The sequence below is a fragment of the Dermochelys coriacea genome, chromosome 14 (genome assembly GCF_009764565.3).
Source record: "Dermochelys coriacea isolate rDerCor1 chromosome 14, rDerCor1.pri.v4, whole genome shotgun sequence".
Lineage (NCBI taxonomy): Eukaryota > Metazoa > Chordata > Testudines > Dermochelyidae > Dermochelys > Dermochelys coriacea.
Window position 1 is genome coordinate 27650975 of NC_050081.1, and position 8147 is coordinate 27659121.

An 8147-nucleotide genomic window follows, 5' to 3' on the forward strand; every position below is an offset into this window, starting at 1 on the left:
CCCCCAGCACATTGGAAAGTTGGCATCTGTAGCTCCAGCCCTGGAGTCGGTGCCTATACAAGGAGCCGCATATTTACTTCTGAAGAGCCACATGTGGCTCCGGAGCCACAGGTTAGCCACCCCTGGTCTAAGGAGTAATACTAAAGTCACAAGCTAAAAATTGGGTTAAGCTGGAAGGCCTGATTCTCATTTACACTAAGGCTTCTCTGGCAGTGTGCAGGGGCCTTAATGCCAGCAGGGTAGCCAACTTTCATGTTTTCATCATGTGGTTCATGATATTTCATGTGTTTCCTAAAGCCTCAGCTCCTGGAATCAAGTGATGAGGTGAGACTCCTGTCTTTCATTTTCTAAACAAAAATTTCTAGACCTTGTGGCTGCAGAGAAAAACTTGAAAATATGGCCCACATGCAGCCTAAAAGTCTGAGAAATGCGAGAGAAAATAAAAAGAACCCAACATTTATTATGAACTAGTATTTTGTTTTTTAAATTTCATTATTTTAGGGTAATTTCATCATTTTGGGGGGGCCTGACTCCTGATTTTTAAATGATTGACAATAGTGTGCCACTGAGAATTGAGACCTTATATCTCTATCAGATACCCATGGAGAGCCCCCTAAAGGAGTGCCATCATTTGTCTAAAACAGCACAGGCAATAGAAAGGGAAATAGAGACGGCAAGCCGTAGGAATGCACTTGGAGCTGGGCTGTGGCTCCAAGCAACAAATGAGCACAGCCCCCCTGAACTGGGGCTGAACTCAAAAGATAAAGAAGAATGTTCACTTTTATATTTAGGTCCTTAGAACCTTAGCTGGAGAAAACAAGCTTGAAAACTCAAACTGACGAATGCCCAATGCAGGATTGCCAGCACCAAGGGTTCAGAACTCTTGAGACTGGCTATAGGCATCAGGAGAATTATTTTCCTAAAACCATCACACATTGAACTTTCACTCTGATCATGTGAGTTTGTCTGTTCATTTGTTTGTTTGTGTGCTTGCTGCTTACCATGTACCTGTGTGATTGAAGTTTAAAAAGATATAAGAACAGCCAGATGGGGTCAGACCAAGGGTCCATCTGGCCCAGTATTCTGTCTTCCGACAGTGGCCAATGCCAGGTGCTTCAGAGGAAATGAACAGAACAGGTAATCATCAAGTGATCCTCGCCCAGTCCCAGCCTCTGGCAAACAGAGGCTAGGGACACCACCTCTGCCCATAGTATAGTGTTGTCTGTTTGGGGAGCTATCTGCTGAGCCTAGTGACCTGCTAGGCAAGGCTGTGGCTTCTTAATGAGGCTCTAGCCTGCCATCCTTTGATCACTAATACCTTTAGCATTCCTTAACAAAGGGGAAGGGCTAACTCAGGGAGAACAGGGGTTTAAAAAGCCAGCTCTTAAGTGACCAGAGGAACTAATGAACAGGAGTTTAGTGAGGGAGTGTCAGAGTCATTCTCTAATCTCATTCTCTACACTTAGGCTAATAACCCCCATAAAACAAAAAAAGCTACAGACGTAAAAAGAATTCAGGCAGCCATCCAGCAGCAGAGAGGGGGCTGTCTACTTGATTGAACTGAATGCAGCATATATGATTACCTGCATTGTGGTGTATATGCACATTGGGTGCAAGCAGCTCATGGCCCTCAGAGACCGAGTACAGGCACTTCAGGCCAGAGTCTGGTTGCCAGTTTTGGTTGGATGTATTCCTGGAGGTTCCATCACATGACATCATCTTTAATTAAAGATTTATCTTTAATTCCTGGAGACTCCAGGACAACCTTGGAGGGTTGGCAGCCCTAGGCCAGAGTGGCTGAGCTGGAGGAGCTAAGGGAGACAGAAAGGTGCACAGAGAACACTTTCTGGGGCAAAGTGGAGCAGTTCCACCCCCAGTCTGACAGCCTCTGTGCTGTTGTGGAGGAGGAAATTTGTGGGGAAGTAGGATATCAAGCTGGAGTTGAGGGAAACAGATGATGTCAGGGTATCGTCTCACACCGAAGATACTCCTCCAGGAGATGGAATCCCAGTTATTAGGAAGAGACAGGAAATAGTAGTGGGGGATGCTATCATTAGAATTATAGATAGCTGGGTGTGTGATGACTCAGAGAGCCACAATGTGAAGTGCCTGCCAGGTGAGAAGGTTGCTGATCTCTCAAGACCTCTAGACAGATGTATGTGCAATGTTGGGGAGGAGCCTGTGATTGTGGTACATGTCGATGCCACTGGCATAGGGAAAGGTAGGAGAGACATCCTGGAAGCCAAATTTAGGCTGCTAGGAAAATCCAGAACCTCCATGGTAGTGTTGTAAAGTCTGAGGGGAGGCCTTCTTTTGCATTAAAAACAAAAGCTATGAGCTAAGTTGCAGAAAGTCACATCCTCCCATTCCATCTATTGCACCAAAACAATGTAATATTGGACTGTTAAGAAGGCACTCCTATCCTAATAGTACCCACCACCACCAGATAAAGAAAGAGATCTTAAGATGTTTAAAGAAAACTTTGTTTGATAGCATTTTGTCTGGCAAGAAACCACTTATCAACAGTTGTGACTGAAATCTGTTCTTCTCTATTGTTTTGCCTTTATGGCATCTACTTCTCTATTGTTTATCTCTCTGGTCTCTGTCTTATTTTTTAATTGTTTCTGTCTGCTGTGTAATGGATTTCACAACACTTGAATTAACTCTTGTGTGTAAAAGGTGGTTGGCTAGGGTTGGTGAAAAATACTATTTTGTAGTACTTTAGTTTAAAATGATTGGTTATGGTACAGCTAAGTAGGACCTAGGTTTTAACTATATAATCTGGGGTCCAAAAAGAAGTTCTTTAGCAACCTAACTCCATTACACTGTCCAAGACCAAAGCCGCCAGAACTCGATAACCTGAATGACCATTCCATGCAGAAACCAAAGACAGAGCTCCCAGGTGATTCAATCCTGACTGGACATCAGGAGAAGCTCACCTTATTGGGAATGGTTAGCATTGTATGCTCAGCATTTATGTTCCTCATAATCAATTGTTAATAAATAGAGTTTAAGTATATTACTGTGTAAGGTTCTTTCACTGGTAAGAGGCCCTGCAGACCCATAAAGCACTGAGTACACGGATGCGTAAAGTTGGATCACTTACTTCCTGAGTAACCAAAAGAGAGGATAGGGGAGTGGGAGCCCTAAATTGTGCAGTTAACAGCGTTCTCTGAAATGCTTCCAATTCCATGTGCAGGGCCAGTTACACAGGCAGAACTGCAGGGTCTCAGAGCGTGGATGAGATGACATTGTAGGGAGGAGGGTTTACAGTTTATCAGGAACTGGGGAACATTTTGGGAACGGAGGAGTCTATACAGGAAGGAAATAGAACCAGATTTCTGGCATGTAAAATTAGAAGGTTCATAGAGGAATGTAATGGGATCCCCAGGGTTCAGCCTGGGACCATGGGACCGCTGTGCCCCCTTAACTCTCTCCAGGTTGGGCTGTTTCTCACAATGCCTTATTAGTGATGAGCAGCAAACCCCTCCAGATGCTGTTATCACTCAGCATAACCGCATGCGGAGACCCAACACCCAGCTAGATTGCATGAATGCTCCCAGAGCCACTCATGAATCACACAGAGAAACACACCAGAGCCAAATCCCCCCAACTCCCAGCACTGTACCTCAAGAATATACCATCTTGCACTGCTCAAGACGATCAATGCAGATTTATTAATTGGTTCACCACTTCATCAATGGAAAGTGCATATACACCAGCCTTTGCAAAACCTGAGCAGATTTGCCACACACTTCATACAAAGAAAAGGAGGACTTGTGGCACCTTAGTCCTCCTTTTCTTTTTGCGAATACAGACTAACACGGCTGCTACTCTGAATACTTCATACAGACTCACTGGTAAAGATAAACAGTAAAACAAATGTATTGACTGCAAAAGATAGTCAGAGTTAGTTACCCAAATAAAATAAAATATAAACACAGTCTAAACTCTCAACCCTATTAGACTGGGCAACATCTAGACTAAGCAGTTTTTCTCACCCCACTGGATATTGCAGTCCATAGTATACAAATTTCACCCTTGAAATCTGGGCCAGTCCCCTCAGTTGGAGTCTTCAGAGTGTCCTTGCTGCTTGGAGTGTAAGTGGGTAAAGGAGAAAGGCCCAGCATGTGGCCACTGTATTCTGTTTTATACTCTCAGACCCATGTGGTTGGGGAGCACAAGTCCAAGCATGTCTGGGGGCCTTGCTGAGTCTCCAGGCCAGGCTGAGCAATTCCCCTGCGGTGGCCTCATGCAGGTGAGTGATTGAATTGTAGCTCCCTTGCTGGACAATGACTATTGATGGGTTGTTTAACACCCCTCCCAGGCGTTGGTTACCTTGCTTGCTGTTGCCTCTAGGGAGCTAATATCTGGCTGAATCCCCAGCTTACAGTATGTTTTATTGACAACCATACAACATAATTCTCATAACTTCATGTGCGTTAATGATGTACGTATATGGACAGAGAAATGACTTTCAGCAGGTCATAACCTTTCCCCTGATACCTTACTAGGCATGCTTTATATGTAATATCATGCTTATATAAAAATGAGGACTATGGGGGTTCCAGGATGCTTCCCCAAGGTATAGAATGTCACAAGGAGTTTTTAAACTAAGGTCTGGCAGAAAGGCAATGGGTGCAGAGGAGCACATAGTTTGGACAGAGACATCCCTTAAGTGAGGATTCATTAAAGAGAATTCTCTATATCTTAGTACAAAGGAGAGGATAGAAGCTGATAAACTACAGGTAGGAGCTGCAGAGAAACATTCAAATGAAAAAAAGCCCCATTCAATTACATCACATGAAGGCAGACAACTAAATAATGACAAATTTCATAAATGCTTGTATACAAATGCTACAAGTCTAAATACTAAGAAGAGTGAGTTTGAGTCTCTAGTATAAAATGGGGATATTGATACACTAGGCATCACAAAGACTTGGTAGAATGATGATAATCAGTGGGACAATGGAACGGTAATACCAGGGTACAAAATACATAGGAATGACAGAGGAGCTCATGCCGGTGGGGGTGTGGCACTAGATGAGACAGAAAGCATATAATCAAATATAGTAAAAATCTTGAATGAATCAAACAGTAGCATAGAATCTCTGTGGATAGTAATTCCATGCTCGATAATAAAAGTAGGAATATACTACTGACCATGATGGTGGCAGTGATTGTGAAATGCTCTGGGAGATTAGAGAGCTATGAAACAAGAAAACTACCACCAAATGAAATTAATAGGCAGCAGGTTTAAAACAAACAAAAGGAAGTATTTTTTTCACACAACGCACTGTCATTCTGTGGAACTCCTTGCCAGAGGATGTTGTGAAGGCCAAGATCATAACAGGGTTCAAAAAAGAACTAGATAAATTCATGGAGGATAGGTCCATCAATGGCTATTAGCTAGGATGGGCAGGGATGGTGTCCCTATCCTCTGTTTGCCAGAAGCTGGGAACGGGCGACAGGGGATGGATCACTTGATTATTGCCTGTTCTGTTCATTCCCTCTGGGGTACCTGGTATTGTCCACTGTCAGAAGACGGGATACTGGGCTAGATGGACCTTTGGTCTGACCCAGTATGGCCGTTCTTATGTTCTTAATAATAATGGGGGATTTCAACTATCCCCATATTTTCTGGGTACATGACACCTCAGAATGGGATGCAGAGATAAAATTTCTAGACACCTTTACAGGCTGCTTCCTGGACCAGCTAGTCCTGGAACCCACAAAGGGAGAGGCAATTCTAGATTTAGGCCTTGTTTACACTGCCACTTACAGTGCTGAAACTTTCCTTGCCCAGAAGTGTGAAAAAACACCCCCCTGAGCTATGCAAGTTTCAGTGCTGTAAATAGGCAGTGTAGATAGTGCTACAGCTCTGGGAACCACGCTCTTAGTGCTGGGAGCTATTCCCCTCATGGAGGTGGTTTTATTACAGTGCTGGGAGAGCTCAACTACACAGCCACGTTAAAACACTGCTTAGCCCTGGTCTACACTATGAGTTTAGGTCGAATTTAGCAGTGTTAGATCGATTTAACCCTGCACCCGTCCACACGACAAAGCCATTTTTGTCGACTTAATGGGCTCTTAAAATTGATTTCTGCGCTTCCCGACGAAGGGATTAGCGCTGAAATCGACATCATTGGGTCGAATTTGGGTTACTGTGGATGCAATTTGATGGTATTAGCCTCCGAGAGCAATTCCACAGTGCTCCATTGTGACCGCTCTGGACAGTACTCTCAACTCGAATGCACTGCCCAGGTACACAGGAAAAGCCCCGCAAACTTTTGAATTTCATTTCCTGTTTGGCTACCATGGTGTGACCATGCAGAGCTCATCAGCAGAGATGACCATGGAGTCCCAGAATCGCAAAAGAGCTCCAGCATGGACCGAACGGGAGGTACTGGATCTGATCGCTGTACAGGGAAATGAATCCGTGCTATCAGAACTCCGTTCCAAATGATGAAATGCCAAAATATTTGAAAAAATCTCCAAAGGCATGAAGGACAGGGGCTATCACAGGGACCCGCAGCAGTGCCACATGAAACTTAAGGAGCTCAGGCAAGCCTACCAAAAAACCCAAGAAGCAAATACCCGCTTGGGGTCAGAGCCCCAGACATGCCGCTTCTATGATGAGCTGCATGCAATTCTAGGGGGTGCAAGGGAGTCTCATGCAAAAGAGATGAGGATTTTGGGGACGAGGAAGATGATGAGAGGGGGAGGTTGAAGATAGCACACACCAGGCAAGGGAGAAACCGTTCTCCCCGACAGCCAGGAACTGTTTATCACCTTGGAGCCAATACCTCCCAACCCGGGCTCCCGGACCTTGAAGGTGGAGAAGACAGCTCTGGAAATCAAACTGGAGCAGGTACAGAGAAGGGCTACTAGGATGATCCGAGGAATGGAAAACTTGTCTTATGAAAGGAGACTTAAGGAGCTTGGCTTGTTTAGCCTAACTAAAAGAAGGTTGAGGGGAGATATGATTGCTCTCTATAAATATATCAGAGGGATAAATATAGGAGAGGGAGAGGAATTATTTCAGCTCAGCACCAATGTGGACACAAGAACAAATGGGTATAAACTGGCCACCAGGAAGTTTAGACTTGAAATCAGACGAAGGTTTTTAACCATCAGAGGAGTGAAGTTTTGGAATAGCCTTCCAAGGGAAGCAGTGGGGCACAAGATCTATCTGGTTTTAAGATTCTACTCGATAAGTTTATGGAGGAGATGGTATGATGGGATAATGGGATTTTGGTAAGTAATTGATCTTTAAATATTCAGGGTAAATAGGCCAAATCCCCTAAGATGGGATATTAGATGGATGGGATCTGAGTTACTATAGAAAATTCTTTCCTGGGTATCTGGCTGGTGAATCTTGCCCATATGCTCAGGGTTTAGCTGATTGCCATATTTGGGGTCGGGAAGGAATTTTCCTCCAGGGCAGATTGGAGAGGCCCTGGAGGTTTTTCGCCTTCCTCTGTAGCATGGGGAATGGTTGACTTGAGGGAGGCTTCTCTGCTCCTTGAAGTCTTTGAACCATGATTTAAGGACTTCAATAGCTCAGACATGGGTGAGGTTTTTCATAGGAGTGGGTGGGTGAGATTCTGTGGCCTGCGCTGTGCAGGAGGTCGGACTAGATGATCATAATGGTCCCTTCTGACCTTAGTATCTATGAATCTATGGTGAGTGTACCTTTTTAAATATAATACATGGTTTAAAAGCAAGCGTGTTTAATTATTAATTTTCCCTGAAGTCTTGGGATGCATTTGCGGCTAGTACAATAACTGGAAAAGTCTGCTAACGTGTTTGGGGATGGGGTGGAAATCCTCCAAGGACATCTCAATGAAGCTGTCCTGGAGATACTCCCAAAGCCTTTGAAAAAGATTTCTGGGGAGGGCAGCCTTATTGCGTCCTCCATGGTAGGACACTTTACCATACCAGGCCAGTAGCACATAGTCTGAAATCACTGCATAAGAAAGCATGGCAGCATGTGGTCCCGGTGTTTGCTGGCATTCAAACAACATCCGTTCTTTATCTCTGTGTTATCCTCAGGAGAGTGATATCATTCATATCACCTGGTTGAAATAGGGGAATTTTATTAAGGGGACATTCAGAGGTGGCCATTCCTGCTGGGATGTTTGACT